The sequence below is a fragment of the Columba livia genome, chromosome 2 (assembly GCF_036013475.1).
Source record: "Columba livia isolate bColLiv1 breed racing homer chromosome 2, bColLiv1.pat.W.v2, whole genome shotgun sequence".
NCBI classification, from domain to species: Eukaryota; Metazoa; Chordata; class Aves; order Columbiformes; family Columbidae; genus Columba; species Columba livia.
In genome coordinates, this window is record NC_088603.1 from 159,973,150 (window position 1) to 159,997,986 (window position 24,837).

The following is a 24,837-nucleotide window of genomic DNA, read 5'->3' on the forward strand; positions in this document are numbered from 1 at the left end:
CTTGTAATTCCTCTCTCTCTTTGTTCTCATCCATGTAACGTGCAAAGATAATTACATTTTTATGTCTCACAGGGATGTTGTGAGGTTTCTCTAACATTTATCAAGTGTTTGAAGAAGATCTTATGAAGGTAGAGTATAAGTACCAGAAATTGCTGACAATCTGGAAGAAGATCCTTCAAGCAATGTAGATGAATTCAAGCTGGAGCTATGGAAAACAGGTTTTAACAGCAAAATTAATTAACTGCTATGGCAGCTTCCCAAGAGAAGTGGTATATTTTCCATTGCTCAAAATCATAAGTCAAAGCTGCCTGACTTTTTGAAAGACAGGCTCTAGCTTAAATATGAGTTATTTGGTTCAATGCAGAAATCACCAGATGATGCAGGCAATAGATATGACAATCCTGTGGAGTTACAAACGTGCGCTTCATCTCTAGATGTTTTTAATCTGGGAAGGAGGGAAACCCCAGCAGATTTTTCTATTAGTGACATATTCACCAGGTCCCCTCCCCAGTGCATGGCCCTTTTTTCTTTAAGCAAGTTTCCATTCACATTGTTATACCAGCTCTTAAGTACTGTCATCTTATTTGGGGGCACAACAGTTATTCTGGGAACCATTGTGACATCCACTTCTGTCACTTTTTTAGATGACTGATAGATTTTAGTGTTAGTTTTTTTCTTCTACCTCTGATTTAGTAGAGACTATGTGTTGAGAAAGTTTTGTCTCATGCCAAAGACCAGCCAAATGGCCTCATACTCTAACATGGTCAGTGCTAGAAATACAAGCAAAGCCCGATTATATGAAGTACCTCTGAAGGTGTTTCATCTCTGTATTTATATTCACTCTTTTTTCCCTTATTCCATATGCTTCTATCCCAGCAGTGCACAATTCTGTTTTCTATTTATACATACACTACAAACACCCCAAAAAAAGGTATTTTGGAAAATGAAGCTCTCCACTCTTTTCTGATCTCTGCCTGGGTGCATTTTCCTTCATGTTTATGAAGTTGAAAAGGACCTAGTCAAAATTGTTTTGCTTTCACCTTCCATACACTCTTAGACTCCCTGTGATACTCTTAAACTCTCTGTGATACCTGCTTAGGATTTTAGGCAGACTTCTATCTCAGGTTTGTCACTTCATGACTGGTGGGCTAGATAGAGTTTTGGGAAGACTATATTTGGCAATGGAAAGTATCCATCAGTCAGCTGTGCCTGAACAGGCCAACATGTTTGAACATGCTTTAATCATGTCCAGCTGTGACATGCACATGGAGTAAGGCAATCTGGTGACAAGAATGTCTTGGTACCGTAAGTCCTGTTTTCCACATCTACTGCCTACACAAGAGATTATCAAAATCCACAAGACTCTTCTTCTCTGTTAAAGAGCTTAGACTTTCTTGTCATGTCCTAAGGACAAAAAATGCCTTTTTTTTTTTTTTTCTAAAACACCCCAAATCGTCCTCAAAGATCAAACATGATTTGCTGCTTATGCCAAATTTACAAAGACAAGTTACTCCTGCAAAACACTGTACTCAGGATAGCCTTTCAAATAAAAAAAGCTGTTAGTGCTTTCTAATGTGATAGATTAAGTTTTAGAAGAGGAAGGAAGGTATTGTGTAAAAAACAAATGGTTTTTTCTTACTACTATTTTAAAAAGGACTATAACATGAATGATGATGAAAGAGAGTTGAGAGATGACCTTTGTGTTAGGAGGTGGGGAAAGAAAAATCATTTAATCAAAAAGATCACATCTGGAAAAAATCATTTGATAGTGATGATACAGTAACTGCTACTGTAAATATGATTTTCTCTATTTTTAAAGAACCATTTGGTTTCCAGACACACAATTCAACATTGCACTAACTGGCAGCTTTGGTGTTTAAAAATGGATTGTGTCGAGACAAGGTAATACCCAGAGGCAAATGTGCTGTTAGGAAAGAGCTGTACAGGTTTATATTAAAGTCACAAAAGGGCTTTGTGACTGTCAGGAGGCAGACAAAGGGCAATCTTAAATCTCACCAACACACTTAGCTGGAGTTTGCAGAAGTCATCTTCTGTCTGATGACTACATGGACTAACTTTCAAAAATACAGGAGCCTGAATGATAGACTCTCATGACCATATTTCCATTATGTTCAAGCAAGAAACTGGACTAGTTTTAGACTGGGATAGTTTTTGGCTGAAGAGATTTCCTAACATATAACAAACAAAGGTTCTTTAAAAATGTTTTGTGCTCTGTTGCCTTCTCTGAGGATTTCCAACAACAACAAAAAATTCCTCATTTTAAAATCCCATTGTTCTGTTTTGTGGTGCCAGATCTTTACATGGCTCTGGGTGTTCAGGTGTCTTTTGGACACCTGACTAAGAGATAGCTACTTTTATGCATCTAGCCTCCCTGTTTTGAAATACTGAAATCACATATCTTCCTTGCATGTACTAGTTGCTTTTCCAAACATACGTGAATGAAGGGAGATTTTGCTGCTGGGCACTACAGAGAATAGAGGACCCCCCAGGCTTCACTATAAAGAACCGTTTTAAAGTCAGAAGGAAACATTATGATTTGCCATCTGTGTGGAGCAAACCAGAAAGCATCACTCAGCCGTTTCTGCAGCAGTCCTCTAACTCAAGCTGAGCAGGAGAACTAGATCCAGTCTCAGTTTAATATTTTCCAGTAACAGAGAAGCTGCTGCCCCTTCTGTGATTAGTTTAGAAGTTTAGAAGACATGCATACGCACACAAATTCCAGGTTATATCAATATAGTACTGATGGAAAGGGCAAGTGAAGATCTTAACTTGTACATGTTGTGCCAGACAAGTTGGCAGCAGGACTGGATATAACCTTGTTCCTGGTATCATCTGGAAAAATCCCACATATACCTTTCTACTCTACCTGCAGGGAGGCTGGAAATGCCCATGTTCTCTCTTTTCTTTGTCTACAGGCTTTTCTATTAGAGACAGAGCCACCTTCATCCCTTCTCTCCTCGTGTTCCTTCCAGCTATCACCAGTTCGTCCTTGTATCTTAGAGACACTATTCCTTGTCTTGGGCAGCAAAAAAAGTGAGTTTCGTGCATTTTTGTTGCCATTTTTTACCTCTACAAATGAATTTCATGGAAGCAAAAAAGGAGGTGCTACCTACCTCACCTATGTGATAACCAGGACATATGTGTTGGTCAGCCTGTTTTGTGGCCTGTGAGGTTGTGAAAAAAAACGATTTCCAAGAGCTTTCTGGATGTATTGCATAATCATCTACACTCCCTGAAGAAGAAGTTCAGTATTTTAGATTATTACTAGATTTTGCGCCAGGCTCTGCTCCCCCTTTTCCCTCTTTAAAGTACCCTGCCCACTCACTCTATTTCTAGGATTGTATATTTTTATAAACTCCTCAAGGTTTTTCTGACCATTCTTTGTGACTGATGTGGACAGGCTGCCAGCAGCCTGCTTTCTGCCAAATGCTTCCTCTGGGTTTTTTATCCCTTAAAAGGGAAAGACCATAATTTGTTAGGTGTGCCTGCTCCTGCCCATTTTGCTTTGAGACCAGTCCTCAGTGCAACACACAATAGGACATGTCATCTCCATATGGCATTCTTGTCACCAAGGGCTAAAGACACCTCATCTCCATCCATTACAGCAAGGAGAAGTCTGTGCAGAATGTAAACTTGATGCTGGGAGACGGGAACCTTGTTAATTAAAACGCCAGTGCCTCAAATCGCCTTAAGGTGAGAGAACTGCATTTATTATTACCATTGCTGATAATGATACAGTAAGCTGGTACCTTGTAGAGACATAATACATTTCATTTATCTTCACAAGGCCTGTCCACTTTGCATTCTTCCCCTATGCCTCATATATGACTCAAGAGAATAATGAAATAAAGCTAGAGTTGGAAATAAAAGAAAAAAATGCAGTGTTTTTATTTTTTTTTCATCCTGTTAGACTATACTCATTCTTTATCATTCTCAAAATCTTGAACATTATATTGGAGATTATTGTCTTTATGAGGATGGAGGAAAGGTCTATAAAAGGAAGGACCTTAAAAGTATCATGGAAAGGCTTAAAAGCTGTGGCTAAAACTGCACCCCATTTAATCAGATTCCTTTCAAGTAGATAGGGCCACATCTATGATTTATTTAGAGGGCTAAGCTCTCACTGAAATCACAGTGCTGCTGAGACATGAACCCTCCTTTCCCCCTGCTTTGCCAATGAAAAGCAATGAACAATGTGATCGCAGTTTTTTGTAGGGCAGAAAATGCTCAGAGCTTTCTCGTCCCAACGTGTTAGCCTAACTGGGAGGTAGCACTTTTTGCAGATACTTAAGCATCTGCAAGATCCCGCTATAGCAGGAAGCATCTGCTTCAAAAGCTGCAGTGAATGCAAACTCAACTTCAAGATAATGGGCCTTTTTAGGTCTTGAGATACAAAATATTTCTGTGAGGACAGCATCTATGAGGCAGGCTCCAGTGATTTTGGTTCCACCTGGGAGTAGTTCCACAAAGGCCAGCCAAGTCATTAACAGTCTATGACTAATTGCCTTTTGTAAGACAGGCATAAAGCAACTTTCCTTTGAGACAGAGCTCAGCTTGAGCCCTGCTTCTGGTTTTAAATCATGGTGCATTTAGCCAGGATTTTTCTGCTATCTTGGTGTTGTCATTCGTGGCAATTCCGGTCAAAGGATGGACCAGGAGAAGGGCCACTTAAAAACCTCATCTGGCCATGATGTCTGCTGCTGGTGAACAAGACATAGCATGAGATACAGAAGCGAAACCCTCCCCGGGAGCCTTTGCACATGCTTGCCATTGCAGCTCTGCACGTGCAAGAATCCCATTAGCATCGCCTCACCGTTGCTAGGAGATGACATTGTCTTCAGCTGCGCCAGACCGTGACTCAGCAGGTTGTAGTAGCATGTTCTGTTGTTGTGAAAGAGAAGGCATCAACTCTGAGCTGTAAAGATGCATCTGAGGAGCAGAGCAAATGCCATGAGAGGAAGAGAAGATCAAGTAGGAGAAGAAACCCCAAGGTTGTGATGAGGAGCAAGAGGGAGTTTTTAGGATTGAAAACTCACAGTTTCAGAAGTACCTAAGAGTGTTTCTGCATTTTAGCACAGCACAGAGCAGTAAGAATACACTGTTAAGTCTTGTACAGATCAAATCATACTTTTAGAACATCTTGGATGTATTCACATGGCTTATCCAAGCAAATATAGACTGACTACAAGGTTAAACTATTTCTGGGCTGAGCCTGTTCTCTGCTATGTACTGTGTGCATGAACACATTCGATTTCCACTGAAATTCAGTGGTATTATTTTTAACTTTGGCAATTAGGGGGAAAAGTGTGTATCTTATATTTAGTATGTAGTGTATTTTCTAGTGAAGAACTCTGTAAGGCTGTGAATTGGTACTCTGAAGGAGAAGAGATAATCTTGTCCAAACCCTCAAAATCTAAATTCTTGTATAAATGTTTACTCATATTTAAAACAAAACAAAACAAAACAAAACAACAGCAGATATCTGATTATTGTGGTGGTTTTGGTTTTGTTATTAACCTCTTACATGCTGGACATGTACAGTGCATGGGATAATCACAGTTTCTATGGAGTGACCCAGGCTTCAGGAAACTACTGCAGTATCAATAAATAGTAATAAACAGGGTGATTATTTCACTGGCAGGAAGAACAGATTCTGGAAGAGAACAGAATTAACGTGTATGATTTTTACCCTCACACCAGAGTGTTTCTGACAGCAGGACTATTGTACACTGCCCAACAAGGAGCAGAAGCAGCAATCTGTGGCTTCTCTGACTGATATCATTAACCAGCACGACGTCCCAGTAGCTCTTCTTATTTGTAGTGAAAGTGGCATTGAAAAAAAAAAAAAGCATTCACCAAGGAACAAATAATTGAATAAGTGAAAATAACTAATAAATGTGTTGAAATTCTAATATCTCAGTAGGGAAAAATACAAGTTGTATCAGATCATTACCTGAAGTTGGCTACTCACTAACTTCTACCTTGGGACTCACATTTCAGTGTGGACAGGCAAAACACTGGAAAAATGAACACTTGGGCAGTCTTTCCTGGCCTGGAATTAGTAGATTAAATGAGCTGTTACTACAAATCTTGCCCTTCCAGTCTCCTCTGGTTCTTACGTATGCTTTGGTCTTATAAATAGAGCGTCAACTGGAGAGTATTTACTAAGGGCATGTGCAAAAATGCCTTGAGGTCTTCTTCTGGGTAGGAGAGCGAGGTGTGCTCTGATGGATGGGATGCTACCAGGAATCTGTTCTTTGTGACAGAGTATCAGAACCTGTTTTCCTGCCTCTGAATTGCACCTTGCTCTCAGAGAGATCCAATCCCCTATGGAAGCAGAGGAACCTCTGTAGAAAGCTACTGCTGGTTTTAGATGGCTGCCTCATCTCCCTGATGAAGACTTCTCTCCTGGCCTTTTAAATTGTTGTCTTATCTATTCTTCTCACTGTGGGTTAGTTTCCGATGGATAGCATTGCGACACGTATGTGGATTGTAGCATCATAGAATCATTTTGGTTGGAAAAGACCCTTAAGGGTCTTTCTGCTGAGTTGATGGGTGACAAGTTTTAGGCTTAAGGTTACCCCCAGAGTACTTTGCTTAGGAAGCTGTCACATTAGTATTAACTGTCAGAAAAATGACAGAGGTTTTTCTGTAATGATCCTGACAGTATTTCTCTGGGTTCACTATCTAGATGACTCCAGGACATACAAAGCAATCAAATCCCTTGTCTACATGATACATGTAAACACACTCAGCTGTACCCCCCATACCAGAAGAAGTGAATCAGACCTTTAGACTCTCTGAATTGAATTAAAAAGTGAAGAACAGCTAGGTCCAAAATCAACCATCTTGAAAGAGGAACAAGAAGCCAGAGAATCACAAGAGCTCGGACTTCAACAAGTTGCTGCTTTATACCTGATACTTTCCTTTTCTGCCCAAGACCTCCTTAAAGGGTGAAATGTCTTATGTGTCTCTTGCAGGACTTTGTTTAGGAAGAATCCTCCTGCCTCCCCAGCCTCCCGAATCACTCAATAATTACTTTAACTGATTCAACACTCCCCCTCAAACTCCAACCACCCCCCTCACCACCATTCAACTTTAACACAAGACCACACTGTTTCTCAGTTTCCAATACACCCAAAGCTATTCAGGCCACTTGTTCCTCTCTGAATGGAGCTGACAGAGCTGCTTTTGTATAGAGGCAATTTTGGATTTAATTGGAGGCCTACTGGGGGCAGAGCCGGGGATGCGGGGGGGAGGGAATGGGGTCACTGGGTCAGTGCTTTGGAAATATCACCTCAAAGGAGAGTTCAAGGAGAAAATGAATCTAGGTTAGATTCTTAGGAAGAAGTTTTGCATGTGTCTTGTATATGTAGCAGCAGTGCTCCCCGTCTTCCAGAAATGATCATGATACTTATTTGGCATCAGAATGCAAACCAGGTCAGGTCCAGGTCAGATGGCTTTAATAGCCATTTTGAATCTGTGATGACAGATCCCAGAGTCCTTTTTGCAAGGATCACAGAATAATTCAAGCTGTGGTGAAGGAGGTCTGATGTTGGAAATGTCACTTCCTGCAGTCCGTTCCCTCAGGTCAGGCATTCATCATGCACATTAAGGGAGCTTTGGTAAATTCCCTTCTCCAGTTCTGCATCCCTCCCTGGAGATAAGTTCAGATTCACCCCTGTCTATACTGTTTATGGGGCACGATTCATGCCAGTACTGTGAATGCATCACAAGAAGGGAAGACTATTTTCTAGTGAGGCACATGGTGAGTCACAGCACACTTTGAACCAGGACGGTCTTGCTGTGCGAGGGGACCACAGGTCATAATCCACATGAAAAGTGGACATCAGTGAGCTAGCATAAAAGCAGTGTGACTTCCCTATATCACTGCTCAGATTCTTTTTGAACCTCCTTGCTTTCTCACCTGACTAAAAACTACAAAAAAACCCAAAATAATTGTATTGTTTGTGCTGCAGATAAGCCAATATAATCCTGGAAGAGTGACACCACAGCCTAACAGACACTCAGTAAAGCTGTTAGTGCAAAAATAAACTCTTTTTTTTTGTCTCAAAAGCCAGATGGACATGGCTTGAGCTGCAATAGGTGAGACTGCTTTGAGTGGTTTAAAAAATTCCCCCTCCCCATCCCTGGCTGATGCTCCACTGTCCATACCACCTTGAGGTCACCTCTCCTCAACTGAGGGGCTACCAGCCCTGGTCCCTACTTCTCCTTTGCCTGAAAGCCATCAGAGTGTTGTCTCTTGATTTGCTGACCTAGTTGGCTTCATTTTTAAAAGAACTGGAAGCACCAAGGGAGGTGGGACCATCTCCTCTTGGATTGCTCCAGGCTGATGACAAGCATGGAGCTGACAATGCCCTTGTAAAGCTTCGAGGCAGACACCTGCTGGGATTGTGTGCTGGGTGGGGTTGTGTGATACATAATTTAGAAGTAAAACAGCAATCGTGCTGTTAACTTGAGGATGCACTTTAAAACCTGACATCTCCTGCCAGATGCTCCAGGGACGAGCAGACTGACACTACCCAAGCACAATGACCAAGGACCTCATGTTTTTCTGTGGGGGACCAGGGTGGTGGCCTCAGTTGAATGAACAGAGGTAGGTTGAAAGTCTGTTTAGCCAAGCTTGCTACCCCCTTGAGGATTTTATTTCTACCCAACATCACATATTTTCTCTGCTTCTTTCACTTATGAGCTTCCAGCTACATGTCCCTCTGGGATTCCTCTGCTGCCATTTCACATAATCCTTGAGGGCCCCAGATCCCAATTTCCTCTAGGGAAACAAGGAGAGGTGTTTAAGAATGTCAGAGACCTGTTGAGTTACATTTTCATCTGCAGTCCACCAGACCCAGCTCTGGCAGCATTAGATTGAAGTAACACAACGTGCAAGTAGTCTGTGCTCTATTCCCCCTACCTATTTGAAAGCAGACAAGGTTGATATTTATAAGGCATTAACAAACATGGGCTTAGCATTAAATCTTTTCTCAGATTTTTATAAGCTGTTGTATTGCTCTCCTTGACAGCTACTTGGTCTCAAACTGCTTATTTCTAGGATGGCAGCAGGTAGGGATTGGTAGCCTTCCCATACAAGATGTGATGGTGGTTTGGAAGAGGCAGAGAACATCTGTCCCTTCACAGCTTGAGAGAAAATACATGACACTGCCCCTTAGTACAGTTCTGTTCCGAGAGATTTAAGGTTGCTGTCCAAGCCCAAGATGCTGCAGTGTTTTAAGAACCACTCTGTGATGCTAGTGACAAGAAAATAGGGGCGACCTGCGTCAGACAATTTTATCTCAGTCTCTTTGCTGGAGTGTCCTTTGGAACACCACTCTGAGCTCCGATTGCACATAAAACTGACTGTAGGAAAGACCAGGGACGTGAGTATGATTGGGAACTCCTGTTAATCCACTAAGTGCTGATCACAGCAAGACTACCTCATGCTACTTCAGGCTGATGGTCTTGACAGTTAATAGCCAGGTCCCAGCTGCATCACAAGTAATGGGTGGATAATTGAACATGCCTTGTCAAGGCTAGAGGCAGGAGAGGAGATCACAGAAGTTTTCTCATCTCCATCCCCAGACCTAGATGGCAGAACAATCCTTGGCATAACAATCCTGGCTTCTCTGCAAGGCAGACCACGGTGTAAAAACAGTGCAACATCTTAAAGGAGGGCCAGCAGCATAACTCATGCATCCCACAATGCCGAATTGTAGAATCATAGAATCATTTTGGTTGGAAGAGGCCCTCAAGATCATGGAGTCTAACCATTAACCTAATACTCCCACTAAAACTTGTCACTAAGAACCTTCTCTATACATCTTTTAAATCCCTCCAGGAATGGTGACTTCACCACTTCCCTAGGCAGCCTGTTCCAATGCCCGACAATCCTTTCCATGAATTAATTTTTCCTCATACCCAATATAAACCTCCCCTGTTGCAACTTGAGGTCATTTCCTCTTGTCCTATCACTTGCTACTTAGGAGAAGAGAACAACCCACTCCATGCTCCAAGCTCCTTTCAGGCAGTTCAGAGATCAGAAGGTCTCCCCTCAGCTCCTGTTCTCCACGCTGAACCCCCCAGGTCCCTCAGCCGCTCCCATCACACTTGTGCTCCAGCCTCTTCCCCAGCTCCGTTCCCTTCTCTCAACTCGCTCCAGCACCTCAAGGTCTTTCTCATCGTGAGGGGCCCAAAACTGAGCCCAGGATTTGAGGTTTAGCCTCACCAGTGCTTAGTCCAGGGGGACAGTCACTGCCCAGGTCCTGCTGTCCAAACCAGTGCTGATACAAGCCAGGATGCTGCTGACCTTCTTGGCCACATGCTGGCTCATATTCAGAAGTCTCTACTGACTGCAGCTTTGGCATGAGAGAAATGTTCTACTTCCCATCGACCTGTGAGTCACATAGCACTGGACTCAATTCCTGGGATAGGAGGGCACAGACACACACAGTAAACAGCCTGCCCATGCCCAAGTTACTGCCAGCTGGGCTTTTTTTCCTTCAGAAAAATCAGTGAGTAACCAATGCTGCCCACACTCGAAAAGCTTCTGTCCCCTGTGGCTTTGGATGGGCAGCAAGGAAAGAAAGACAGGTTGTCATTTTTCTTCTCTAAAACCTTCTCACCCAATATGTCTCTATAAACAAATAAGACTTTGCTAGGTTTCTGCAGAGGAATGAAGAGAAGCAGTGCTGATCCAAGGGCCTTATTATATAATGTACCTCCTGAAATAGTTACATTTAAAGAGAAATCATTCTGCCATTAATAAATCAAATGAACATCTGGATTTTTCAAGGCTAGGATGTATCACCAGTGTATATATCTCTACAAAGACAACAGACTGTCACAGAAAGTGTAATCAATGTGCCTTTAGCATTGTGAAGGTGTTTGCCGCCGTACCTATACCTTCTAAGTATGAATCCTGGTATACCAAAGCATGACCCCAGCATCTCAACAAATATTCTCTCACTCAGACGCCAGGATCAAATGTCCAGGCATAAGTGTGAACAATCACCACAGATAAAATTGCTATTTTCCAGCACTGATCCATCAATATTTAATCTGCTGCTTTATAGAGCACCGTAGGAGATCCCCAGAAAGGAAAGCAGCTGCAGCCGAGTTCTGCTCCAAAAAGTATTTTTGATTGAGATGCCTATTAATCCAGGCAACAGGCATTAAGTGACGTAATAGTGAAGCTGGAGGGCTGATATGCCCTTCTACCCAGGGCAGGAAAATTTTCTCTTTTTATGCCTAGGGTAGTTGCTGTAAAAGGGTCCCCTACTGAAGTCTGACAAATGTGTTCCTGGATTATTATTTTTTTCTCTCTTGAAGTGGCAGCTATTGGTGTGTTTTTTTTTGTTCTGTTTTGTTTTGTTTTGTTTTTTTTCACTAAGCCAAGTTAATGTATTTAATTTCTTTCATTATTGCAGTAATTGGTTACGTATCCACAGACAGCAGCCAATTGGGTATTTTTAGTGCAAAAAAGAGCCTGGAGCCATGTGGTTGTGTTCCCAGCAATTTCCATTCAGACCGTTTCACTCCTTGAGCTTGCAAAGAGAGAACATCCTCCAAACAGAGGCTGGAGGGATCTCCTAGGAAAATGGTTGGCTTAGACAGCAAGAAACTACAACTTACCTTCAGGGCTCCTGTGTGACCCTGAAAAATTTGTCCCTGTCCCCATGTCTAAAGCCCCAATCTGGAACATGAAGAAAAAAGCTCTGCTTCTTTCATGGGTGGGTGATGAACATTCATTTTTGACTTGTAACAGCTCATTTCAGAGCTGAAATTGACATGTAAGATGTGTTCACTCTTCACTTGAAGAGTACCAGCCAATGAATTTTACAGACCAGAGAAAGACAGGACCTGTTTGACCATCTTGACCCCATCTGATAGGGCTCACCCTGTTATGAGAATAGTCCAGTGCAACGAAGATTAGACAAGGTTAGTGTGACTACAGTCAGAAGTGTGAAAATAAGAGCTTATTCTCCTCCAGGCAATTCTCTGTGATTTTCTAATCTACATCATTAATATATGAATGGAATCTATGATTCCAAGTCCCTGTATGAGGAGTTTTTCTGTTTGCATCTCCTACTTCCCAGCAAGTAAAACCTGAGATAAGATGTTTGGTATCTCCCACAGTCACAAGATTCAAAACCCCATTGGATATGTGATGTCCTGTTTCTTTTTTTTTTTCTTCTCCTATGTTTGAAGACAAAGTGAAGAGGTTGAATACATGAGCTGTGATGACATCAGTGTTAAAAGGTAATATCAGAAATCCTTTCCCACCTCCATGTGTTTACAGGGGGTACACTGTGATAACATAACCTGTTCACCCATCTTGATAAGAGGCATAATATTAGGCTTTCACCTTTGGAAAGGTTGGGTTTCTGACCCCATTTTCTTCTAGAACCAAAATCACTAAATGTTCTAATGCTGTTAAATCCAGATTAACACACTGAAGTGTCAAGGTTTTGGAAACAGCAGCAGCAGATGAGAAATATTTCCCTATTTGACTCATTGCACCTGCTGCAATCTAGATCATATTTGGTTTGGAAAGTTATTTTTAAATCTATATAATGGACACTTTACACTGGAGATGGATTCAGTACTTTCAGAAAATAAGAAGAAAAATAGACAGCAATAAATAGCAAGAAAGTTGAAGTAATAAAGCATCTCATTGGACTGTCTGGTATGAAACTTGTTTTTCTCTCCTCAGAATGGAAACAGAAAATCTTGTCTCTTCTCTTTCGTCTCTACTCTCCCTTCACATTCCTTTTAGACATGTTGATTCTTCTGTCTTCAGAAAGAAATTGCTGTTCCCTGAATTTGTTTTTATTTGTTTGCCTTTTCTGACTGCATCACCTGACGGTTTTCTTTCATCATCTGCCAGTTTCTTTCATAAACTTGCTGTTTAGTTCTTGCTCAGACTTCAGATCAGCTTTTACTGATCACTGCTTGGCTCCTAGTCCATCAGAAACCCTCTGGCTTTAATAACAACACAGCATGATGTGAAAGTTATTTTATTATGTGTTTCTGATCCTATGTTAAGGATGAACATAACACAATGAGGCATGTTTGTTGCCCACCCTGCTGAAGGAATTAAAATTGCAATTATTCATGATCACCTCTCACAATGGGTCTGGGCCATAGAGTGGTAGACCTCACTGCTGTGAAGGATGTTGGCCTTAGGGATTTTTTCCACCTACAAGGTGCTTATCTGTGGGCAGCTGTTCCTTCTACTTTTAGCTGTATTTGAAGACCATCTCTGTAATCTCTCAAAGTCAGCTCCTCCACCTTCTCACCAATTTGGTCCTTCAAGTTTTTGGTCACAGCAGAACAAACTCTGATCAACACCTCCATCTAACATATCAGCCAGTCACCTTCTGCTTTAGTCAAGTAACCAGTGAGTGCACAGTAGTTGTTTTCCAGTAAAATTCCAATTGAAACTGCAGTATTATTTATTCCTGGAGTTCATGTATCTTTCAAATGTCCAGATATCACACAATGTTGACAGGGTAGTCATAGCGGTGACCTATCTGGAGAGTCAGTGGAGAGGTATCTACCTTTCATCTCATGAATCATGTATGACCATTCATTGACTGTTTTCCAGATTACTGCTGACTATATGGGGAGCCTACAGGCTTGTATGAAGACCTACCTTGAAAACAGATAAAGACAGGAAATAAGATACCATTGTCTATATCCATTAGTTTCAGACCCTGACATTGGGAGGTGAGGACTGAGAAAGTTCTATAGCTCTCACACATGCTCAGCTTTTGATACAATCAAACTCTAAATCATCAGTTTTCCAAGATATGATGTCCATACCATCATGCAGTATCATCAGTTGTGATATGAAGAGCAGAGATAATCTTTCTGGCTGTTAGCCAAACTTTAGCCTAAGCTTTAGCATGGACACCATACTTGGAAGGATCTGAAAAAGTGAATATCTGCAGGAGAAGCTTGGTCCATCCTGGTTCAATGTACCTAGATAAACAATAAAGGTTTTAAACTCTTCTTCCAAATATGTCTGGAGATTGGGCTCAGGAGTCTTCTCAGAGTAGGCTGGTGGGATCATTGTGAATGGAGAAATTGAAACCATGGCTACATACCCATTTAATGTGTTTACTCACCATGTACCAACATAGGATGCTAATACTAGTCTGCGCCTCTGGTGTTACACCAAAATGTTTCAGTATTTTAGGAATCAATGGCTCCTGCAATACCATTAAATCAACAGATTTATGAGAAATTGTTCTAACGTTTATTAATCAACTTTTGCCTGGGCCAGTCCTGCTGCATTTTAGTGCCATGAATGCCAGTTAGGTGCTTGGTACATTTTCCAACTCTTCTCCTGTAGCCAGTGTTCTCCTTTCCAAAGCCATGCAAACAGCTGTTGGATGAGACCGTAATGGTATTAATAGTAACATTTGACCTGTGAGATGAGGCAGGATAAGTGCATTTCAAGTGCCTCACTGCTTTCCTGGAATTCCTTTGAGCATGTTTTCTTCCCAGGCTTTCCTCTCAGGGCACAGCTTTCAGCTGCCAGTCATGTAAAAGGGTCTCAGTCCAAATTTCTGTGTTCTGGACCAAAGCTCAACATGAACCTTTTTATATTTTCCTTAGCTCAGGATCTGAGTCATGTTTCTGAGCTTTCTCCTAAGTGCATGGATTAAACTGAGTGTTTATGACTGGTTAGTTAGTTGAAGTCAAGATGGAGTTTTGATTACCTTATCTTTTATTAACAAGAGATGTAGTGGCGCTGATGCAGATTTAATGTTAATCTGTAGCATTTGTTTGCTGCTTCAAAAAGATCATCTGATTTATAAACATAGTTAGGTGTCCATCTTGATATATGGGGTGTGAGGCTAAGAAAAAACTCAAGAAGTTATACAATGCAGTCCCATCACTAAGGAAAGCTAAGCAATACTACAAATAAATCATAATACAGAGGTGTGATCTAATGGTTCAACCATAAAACTGGTCATCAGAGTCACAGAATTTTCCTTTTACCGCTGCTTTTGACTAAGCAATATAGTCAAAAGCAAGTCACCTTGTTTGTTATGTATTGTTTAATGTAAGATAATGTTAGTATTACTGTCTCTTGGATGTGTCGTGCAGGTGTGTTGCAACAGAATCACTGTAATGATTCCTAGTTAAACTAGGTGGATGCAATCAAGAAAGGTGGTGTCAATTTTTAAACAAATAATAGCTATTCACAGGAATAACTTTGCAATAAATCAATAAACAGTGTGCCCTATGTAGGCTTTCATATTGCTGTGATGCTTCTCTCTTACACAACTAGTTTCATCTTTAGATAAAACAAAAAAAAAACACAGACATTTCAATAGAAAAATCCCTAATTTATGGGTAAGGAAGCTGAGGTAAAGTTAAAAAAAGGAGATCTGGAATTAGACTCCATGCAAAAAACCCTTTCAGAGCTATAAGGAAAACTCAGGGGTCCTGGGGCTAATGCCCTAAAAAGTTTTGCACCACTTGATTTAATTTGTATTACTTCTAAAAGGCATAACAGACAAACATTCAGGATGAGGGTAATGTGTAAGGCCACCACCATTCAGGAGGTAAGAAAGAGAAGGGTACCGCTAGCCTTAAAATCCAGGACTCTGCAAATGGCTGATTCTTGTGAGTGACTTAAGAGTCATGTTTCCTGCAGGAATAGCTCAGATAGACAGGGACACACCAGCAAACCATAGAGCACCTCATGGATGATAAAGTAAAATAATTCAAGGCTCATTATGAAAGGAACCTGTATGGAAATAATCTCAGTTAAAAGCAGAATAAAAGAACAAAAAAATCAGCAAGTACCCAGAAGGGTCACGTAGGGCACCCTCTCTTTATATGATTAAATAGATGAATAAGTGAATAAGTAATAATCTAATCAAAGAAGGGGGCAGGCAAACTCAGCATTAAACTACTAGAGTAGGCAAGTTTCTCATTTGTGACCAAATGACCTCATATTTTTTCCATCTGCTTCTATTAAGCAGAGTCGTTTCTTCCATCAGTGCAGTGGTGAAAAATTTATCCAACTGTTCCAGAGAGAGAGGAGTAAATGGTTCCTTCTGGAGAGGCAGTGCAGGAAATTAATGCCATGACACGTTCTTTCTTAAAATCAGTGAGAATTTTGCTATTAATTTCAGCGGTCTGTTGGGGAGGACTGAACCCTAGATCTTCTATCACTGAAAGCAATAGTTGCTTTGTTTGTGAGTCACAGGGAACAGTATCTAAAACTGAGGTTGAGGAGCGTCTCCTGTCTCTGCAGAATAGGTAGAGCCTCAACAATATGTACAACAGGCTGAACCATGTCTTAATAAACAGGATCAAACGTTGGCTCGTCTGGAGCTCCTGTCAACAAGGGGCCGACCTTAACTCTTCTTCATATCCATAATCTCATCTGTAAACTTGCACTACTCCTCGCCTACATTGAGTGTTATTATTCTGATCATGTTAGCATTGGGGACCTTCAGGCAAGTGACTTATGTGACAGAGCAGAAGGGTGCCACAGCTTTGCTGTTGAGGGCAGATAACAGAGAAAGTTGGAACTTTGCAGACCCACCCACGTGTACATAAAGCTGGTGTGATTCTGCTAGTAACAGCTGCTCCCTCCCGCAGAGCTTTTCATGTGAGACTTTAAAGTACTGAGACACTCTAAGGCAGACTTAGTACCCCCCAGTGCACTTTTAAAAAGAGCAGCCAAGGTGCAGAACTAAGTGACTTACCCAGGAGCACCCAAGAAGACACACAAGTGGGAATCGAGAACAGGTTCTGACCTTCTGCCTTTCAACACAATTTCCAATCTATTTTCTTGTTTTGAAGAGAAACAGCCATCCTATTCACATCTCTTTCGCCTCCCTGTTTCTGCTGCTAGAGATGAGACTACACTTTGGGCCGCTGGGTCTACATATGTGATAATGAAAAATCTGGTGACCACCCATCCCAAATTTGGTAGCACAACATGGATCACAGCATTTCTGCAAGCATACTCCAAAAGCTGTGGTGTTAGAAAGGTGCCTGTTGAGTTGGGGAGCTCTGTTGTGATTTCTTGAACCTCTTGAAGCTCAAAAGACTACTTGGCAATCCTAACACTGTTCTATCATACTCTAAACATTCAAAATGGGTCACCCTTGAGCAAGAGAAAAAAAGTTTACCCCAGGATACAAATTTTGTTCTATCAAAATATCTGTGACTGTGCATTGGAGAATTTGGTGCCATGCCGCTTGGCTGGAGGAAAGCACTGTACAGAGGCAGCTCAGCTATTTATTTATTTACAGAATAATTGGTGCCTATTAACTAGTTAATTAATAAAGTTAATTAATAAAGATTTGATGGAATGGTGGTAGAGGAGAACTTGACATCAAAAAAAGTTTGGCAACAATAGTAGCTGCTGTATTATAAAGGTTTGTAAATCAGTGGAAGAAGAAGAGGAAATGAAGTCAAATTGATTGTCAAGGAACAAAGGAGTGAGACAAATAGGGACAATCTTAGCAGGACAGCTCAGTGTTTAGAAAAGAAAACAAGACAATACCCTCTAAACAGCTCCAGCTGGTGAATAAGGCCAGTGCCTCACCTTGCTGGTTGCAATTGGAATGTGAATTGGGCTTCTCATTCCCAGGGCTCATTCTGGGCAAGCAGATACTCAGCTGAGTCGAGAGATTAAGTCAGCGTGAACCAATCGACAGTATGTGGAGGAGAGGCTTTTCAGACTATTCATAATAACCTGACTTTTCTCTGCTAGAGTTCTCTCTGCCACAGGATCACAAAGCATTACATAAACCACCGATGGCTAAGTTTTTTGATGAAAATTTTCTTTTCTTGTTTTAAAGAGTGCGTAAGGGCTTTGTTCCACTGATGAGGAAACCAAGGCATAGAGAAGTCAATATACCTCTACCCACAAATCCCATTGAAAGCATCCCCTGACTGCTGAGAGACGTGCAATGAATTCTGGGAGACCTGCCAAGACAGCCAAGTGCCAGAATCAGTGACTCACATTGTCGTGGGGCGGGATGAGAGATGATCTACACCAGTGTGGTTAAAGCAGTCAGAGCTAGGTTGGACTGAGGCCATCAATGTAGACTGCACCAATGCACTGTAGCCACTGCTGCCCCAAAAACAGAGGCTGGTGGCAGAACCAGGGGTGAAAATTAAAACCAGACCTTGAAACCACTACAATCATCTGCTCATAACACCAAGGTGATGCAGCTCTTTGGTGAGCTAAATCACTTTTAGGAGATTTCTGACATTACATTTTGACTGCTTGAAGGCTTACATTCTTGTACCACTCGTCCTGTCTCTGTGCTTCCAGCATGGAAGGTGTGCCAGGGGAGGTTTAGCTCAGACATTAGGAAAATGTTCTTCACCCAGGGGGTACTGGAGCACTGGAACAGGCTCCCCACGGAGGTGTCACAGCCCCAAGCCTGACAGCGTTCAAGAAGAGACTGGACAAAGTCCTCAGACACGTGGTGTGAATTTTGGGGTTGTCATATGCAGGGACGGGAGCTGGACTTGATGATCCTTGTAGATCACTTCCAACTCGCGATGTTCTATGATTCTATGACTGTAAAATACTGGATCAAGTTGTCCAGAGAGGTGGTGGATACCCCATCCCTGGAGACATCCCAGGCCAGGCTGGACAGAGCTCTGAGCAACATGATCTGGGTGAAGATGTCCCTGCTCATGGCAGGGGGGCTGGACTAGATGACCTTTGAAGGTCCCTTCCAACCCAAACTTTACTATGATTCTATTAAAACTAATCATAAATCTTGTGAATATACTGACTGTTGGACTTAAAACCCTTCACACTTTTAGCAGGGGGCTTACATATAAGCCTTAGCAGAAAGAAGGTGTCTCCTACTAGGACACGAGAACAAGCTGCACCTGTTTTCTACAGAAGAGTTTATTTTATCCCATTCTTGCTGCACATGCACATACACATTCTAACAGCCTTTTAATCCTGTCTATTGACCTCTAAACTACCACTTGCTCAAACTACCTCTTTCTCCCATCTAATTCCCTTTGTCCATATTCCCTTCTCCATTTTTTTCCATACTGGAAAGGGGTTGGCATCTAATGCTCTAATCATTTCTGGAAAGAAGGAGCAGTAGGAAAAAGATACTTTAAGCAAGTGACATATAACTGCTTGAATAGATGAAAAAGACAGAGGATCTCTGGTCCTTGGCTCCAACAGCTCCCAAAGCTCCTGACTGACATTTTAACACACTGTTTTGAGCTGAATACATCAGTGCAGACCACATCACTATGATGTCCAATGGTGACTCCTAAAAAATCTGGCTGGTGATGAAACCGGGTGGATATTGAAAAGGATACCTGGCAGAGTCTCCTCTACTGCCTCTGAATCAGCAGTTCTTAATTATGAATAGGAGAGATGGGCCAAAAGCATGTGGTTTCCCTAAATAGTGTCTCCTATTGGCACTGCTGGGAACAGAATGTTAGGTTTTCTGGTAGGGCACTTTTTGTACGAGCTCTGGTATGAGCTGGTGAGTCCAAAGTTTAAATTAGGATGCTCTTGATGTTGAAGAATAAGTAAAAATAAATAAATTTACACATAAGATTTATTTCAGTCTACAGAAAAAAATACAACAAAGGGAGACACGAGACTGTTTTGCCTGGTGCAGGGCTACAGGAGAAATTGTGATAAAGAAAGTAAGATAGTTCTCTGAAGCCATAGTACAAAAAAATCATTAGCTTATATTGCAAGATGTCTAAATTCGACATGGTAGAGCTTTTCCTAGAGAGATGGGTAATGGCACACTGGGATGCTAGGGTTGGGAGGCTTCCAAAGCAGATTAGAAGGTAGTTGCTCAGGGATGATTTCTGTAAGTTAAAACATCTCTAAAGGCGGGAAAATAGAGTGGGTTTATCCCTGTATTGTCTATGATTTGATGTTGTTCCTTCAACCTTGGGATTTCTAAGGACCTGGGAAGTTTGTTGTGAACTCTGTAGATCCTAAAATAACATCCCTAAGTTATACATGCTTCTTTCAGACAAACTTTTTCACTGTCACAGCAAAGGAGCTCACTTTGGTCATTAAGTCAGCATCACACCTCAGGAAATGGTTTTCCACTTACATGTGCTCTTCCCCAATTATGTAAAGATTTTCTCAAGAGTTTTAAACAGAGAAATAGGAAAGTCCCCTTGAAAAAGACATCAAAAAGCTAAATCCAAGGCAAATCACATTACGTGAGTTCATTTACTTTATATGTAAAGTGTTTCTTAGAATGTTTGTTGGCATATGCATTTTTTTCGGAATAAACTCCAGGTGTTGATTGGATATTGATTTACAAGGAGCAGACAGTTTCCTGAAATAATCCCTTGCTTGTCCTGGGCCCTACAGAGGGAAGAAAAGACTATAAAAGGTGATTCTTTGGTGGGAGCTGTTGTTTTGGACTATAACTAGTCTTCATCACCAGTTTATCGGCTGGTTTGTTAGATCATTAATCGTCCTTGGCTTTGATCTGGTCCATTAACTAACAAACTTGTCATTAGCTGTTGGAAAATGACCAGCTCCTTTTTTAGGACTATTGCATTGAACATTTGCTGCTGTTAAATCCCAAAGGATGTGAGGCAGGAATCTCCAGGGCACTGTTTGCTTGGTTCATTGGTGTTGTATAAGCATCAAGCCAGGATGTTTCTTTTGCAGGGATCAAGAGCTATCTAGGATGCTGGGGGATGGTTTTTTTTGTTCCTTCCTTGAGTTGCCAAAGAGAAGTATTTTCTTAATGTAAGAAGGAAAACTTTGGTCCCTTGCTAAAAAATAATGAGTCAGTTTGAAATTATGTTACTTGCTTGATATGTTAGAGTTTTCCTGGTTTACACCTGCAGAAAAATCTTTGCTTGTGATCTTTCTTTCGTGCCTGTAAAATGTGTGGAACTGAAGGCTGTAGTACACAGTACAAAAAGAAAAAACCTGGACTCCATCCATCCTTCCTCAGTAGTGTCTCTCAGACCAGATCTCATATGGCAGAGGAGACATCTCTCAGTTTTATTGAAGAACGTCATTGATAGGGTTGTTGGTACTTGTGTGCCTTGGAGTTTCTGAGGTGCAAACACCAACTTGATCAGAAATTGAGGGAAAACCACAAAATCCATCAGGGAGCCATGAAAAGGAGATTTCCTTTTCTCGTGACTAATCCAAGCCAGTCCTCTAGAAATGAAACTCCCTATTTTTCATTCCAAGTTCCCCCAAGCCAGCTTCCCACAGTGGCACTTCTCCAGGACACAGACAAGTTGAGCTGTTCTATCTCAGCTTTCCCAGGAAAGCAGATCTTACTGTAAACAGGTTCCCCCAGAAGAAAAACCTGCAACTTTCCAGCACTGTAAAAGCAAATCCCTTCATTTTGGTAAAGTTGGGCTGTCAGAAAGAATCTGACCAACAAGCAAAAATAAACAGAATTCATGCAAGCTCCAGTATTAAACAAAAGTGACAGCACTGTTTCATTTTGCAAACACTATTGATGGCAAATTCTCTTCCAGCTCAAGATCTGGGAATTCAACTCCACTGTCACACTGGATCTGCTGCCTGACCCCCTCCTTCCTCCCCACTTCTTTCTTTCCCAGGAATTCAATCATGTCAACATCCTACTGCTGGCAAGGGAAACATGGAAAGGAAGTATACATCATTTTTAGAGTTTGTGTCTCCCAGACAAATTGCGACCCTCCAACTCATGTTATTATGAAATCTGTAATAATAATAGTAACAACAACTAGGAAGGCGGGGAGGACTTATGGCTGAATGCAGCAGACGCCGCAACACAGTTTTTTTTCTGCAGAGTGTCATTTGTGCTAATGCATCCCAAAAAAAGCTTCATATCCGATTACAGGCTATGCAGAGAAATGCAAGGAAACTCCCTGGAAGATAACTGCTTGGGGCTGCAATCTTTCAGAGTTCATCAGCTAGGCAATGAGTTGAGGCTGATGGGTAGTTCAGCTGGGATTCCACTGCAGAAGGAAGAAAAGTGGGACTGATGTTTGGGCAGGTGATGTTCTTTTTCTTCAACTTAATATTTAGTCAGTTGTTCATAGCTAACCCTAACTCTCATTTCCTAGCCAGCCTTGCTTGAGTATTTGCAGATGTAACTGTAAAATAGATGACAGCTTAGTTCACTACAGATATGCTGGACATTTCAAAAGGTTAAGGATAGGGTGAGTGGTGGGTAGACACGATGATGGATGCTGTAGCCAGTTGCTGTACCCTTGAGGTCTTAAGAAAAGTTTTTAACTGTTTTTTTTTGTCCTGGTTCTGGGAGGAAATTTGGATCTCTTTAAATAAGGAGGAACTTATCTCACAGATCCCACTGGACTGCTTCTAATGTCACCAGGGGTTAAAAGATGTCTCAGTAACATAAGCCTCAGCTCACCAGATGGCCCTGCTCAGGACACTATGAAGGGTCTGGCCACCAGGAAGAGCTGAGGCCTCTTCTTTGGGAACCAGCCCTGCTATGTTTTCTGAAACCAACTGCCCACACTCTTGAAAAAAAAACTTGCTCCCTTTATGGGACTTCTCAAGGCCTTCAGGAAGCTTCATGGTATTGAGTCATTAGTGCTAACCATGTGCTTGGGGGAAAGAAATGCCACTGATATTTCTTAATGGACCTATTCTCCATCCATTCTTCCAGTCTCTTCAAGTGGATTCAGTGAAATAACACTTCCCTCCCAGAGGTGAAAGTTGCCTCCTGTTTTTTTCTCTAGTTTCTGTCTGCAGTCCTGCCAAATCTCCTTCCATCCACCAAACAGTCTTTGTTTTCCTCTTCTGAAAGTTGCTTTCAGCATATAGCATGACCTGACAACGTAAATGAATACCAGGGATCCACAGCAAAGACCACCCTTTACAGACCTTCCTTTACATAAATGTATTTTTGGGAGTCTTGACATGTAGTATTCCCCCTTCTTTATCGACCACATTCCTAAAGTGTGGTGTTTTTCATCTCTGGAGATGGGTCAGTAAGTATCAATTCAAACCTAGAGTTTCAAATGTGCCGTTCCTCGTTACTCAAAGAATCCTCTGGCAATAGTATATGGTATATCTGTTTAACCGCATTTATCTGTATACACACATAGGTTTGCGCAGCCACGAATCCCGGGAGTATTAAAAAATCCAGGCTCTTCTTAGCTGATAATTTATTGAAGCAACATCTCAGCATAACGCCATGCCTTGTACAGTTATTGGTTCTGGCAGGGTTTTCTTTCTAATAGCTTGATCTGCTTTCTATTGAACACGAATGGAATTGACTGCAGGACAGTGGGGTATTTTATAAGAGCGCAGTCTCACACTCCAAGGATCCCAGAGCACTCAATAAAGTAATGACTTAGATGAGCAGCACAGTAGCTGTGGAAGGAAGCAGAATTGCCAGCTCAGCTAAAACTATGCTTTATGTATCTGGTAGTTTGTTTTAGGGTTTTTGTGTGTGTGCTTTTTTTCATTTGTTTAGCTTTTTTTTTTTCCCTTTCTTTTTGTTTTTGTTTTTCATGTTTTGTGTGTGTTTATTTTATTTTATTTTATTTTTTTAAGGGACGATAGCCCTCTTTGACAAGAATTCCCATCAGAGATAGGCAGGAGGATCCTGCTTGTGCTGTTTTCCCCACAGGGTGCACATCCTTCTTTTTTTCCCTCCCTTCCCACTTTCCCTAGTGCTGCAATGCAGTGTCAGCGTTGGTTGCAAGCCCAAGCACAGAGTCTGACTCTGCCACAGTCTCCTGGCTCTGGGGAGAAGCCTGAAAACACTTGGCCCTTCTCTCATAACTGCTGCAGTCTGTCTGCATGCTCTGGGGGAGAAGGCAGAGCTGGAACTGCAAGGCAGGTTAAAGGCTCTTTTGCTTCAGATGTCCATGGTGTTTCTGTTGGGCAAGATGAGAAAGAGCAAAAGTCAAAGAGGTAGAAGCCAGGCTCCCTGTCAGTGTCTCCTGTGGGGTCTGCTGGCCAAAAGCAACCCACAAAACACACAACTTAAATTCTTCTGCTAGACTTCTTCCTTGTAGTCAAGAGAACCCCTGTTTTTCTGAAGGATTCGGGTGAATCTGTTGCCTCTGGGGTATGGCCTCAGCACCCTGAGCTTTTGCTTTGAGTCTTGGCTTGAAATTAGCTCGTTTGTACAAAAAAAAAAATAGCCAAGTAAAGCACCAGGCTTAAATACCTCTGCAGTGGCAGGCATCGGGCCATGGCTCTGAGCTCATCGCCTACACCACTGTGCTTGCTCCAGGTTTCCCTGGAATGTCATGAAGATTCTCAAACCATTCTCAGATCTGGAGGCACAACTCAGAGACTGTCAGATGAGTAGTCCATGATCTGCACAATGGTGTGGTTTACTACAATTTGGACAGAGCCTTCCCTGCATTTATCATACATGGGATCTCTCCAGAGAACCTTCCTGAAAGTAGGGACCAGGTTGGAGTCTTTTCTCAGCCTCTCCCTTGGTATCACCCCCCGCCTTGCAACACCACTGATCACAAGGACAGATGGAAAGTTTGAAGCACAAAACTTCCTCAATACCCATGCTAGGTGAGATAAATGATCTATGGAGTTAGTGCTAATAGCAGATGCCTACAAGAAGAATAAAGCAAAAACGAGTAAGCGTAAAGTAATTGCATCTTTGTTGCACACGTCTTACTTCCAGCAGTCATTGAATTAAGTTTTTGTTTGTTTGTTTGTTTGGTTGGTTGTTTTGTTTTGTTTGTTTTTTGTTGTTGTTGTTGTTTGGTTTTGTTTTTGTTTTTTTCTGAGCTGGAAACTGTGTTTGAACAAACATATTCTGCAGCCATGGATGGATTGTGCCT

At 41.7% G+C, this 24,837-nt stretch overlaps 1 protein-coding gene across 13 annotated transcripts in view; it reads left to right on the plus strand.

Moving 5' to 3' along the window:
• The window catches only part of ADGRB1 (adhesion G protein-coupled receptor B1), a 290,622-nt gene that overhangs the window by 35,002 nt on the left and 230,783 nt on the right, over positions 1–24,837 (plus strand). The window contains exon 2 of one of the 13 annotated variants that reach the window (XM_065054574.1): positions 2,937–3,054. The exons of 11 other annotated variants lie outside the window; for them this stretch is intronic. The gene's annotated coding sequence lies outside the window, so the exon portion shown is untranslated. Of the gene's footprint in view, positions 1–2,936; positions 3,055–12,243; positions 12,295–24,837 lie in introns of all 13 variants that reach the window. One more of the 13 variants, XM_065054575.1, reaches the window with a different exon arrangement.